Consider the following 231-nt stretch of genomic DNA (forward strand, 5'->3'; position numbering starts at 1 on the left):
CCAACTCCCCCCCCCCCCCACCCCCATTCATCTTTCCTAAAAATCATTTACTCTCCTCTAAGAGGCTTTCATCTAAGAAGAAAGTATTTAAATCTAGGTTCTAAACCACCTTGGGGAGTTATTCATTTTTCCCTGGGATCTCCCACATATACATGAGGTACACATGTTAATGAATTTTTATTTTTCTCTTGGTAATCTGTCTTTCATTACAAGGGCCTCTGCTAAGAACTG

Source organism: Myotis brandtii, unplaced genomic scaffold (genome assembly GCF_000412655.1).
Source record: "Myotis brandtii unplaced genomic scaffold, ASM41265v1 scaffold497, whole genome shotgun sequence".
Lineage (NCBI taxonomy): Eukaryota > Metazoa > Chordata > Mammalia > Chiroptera > Vespertilionidae > Myotis > Myotis brandtii.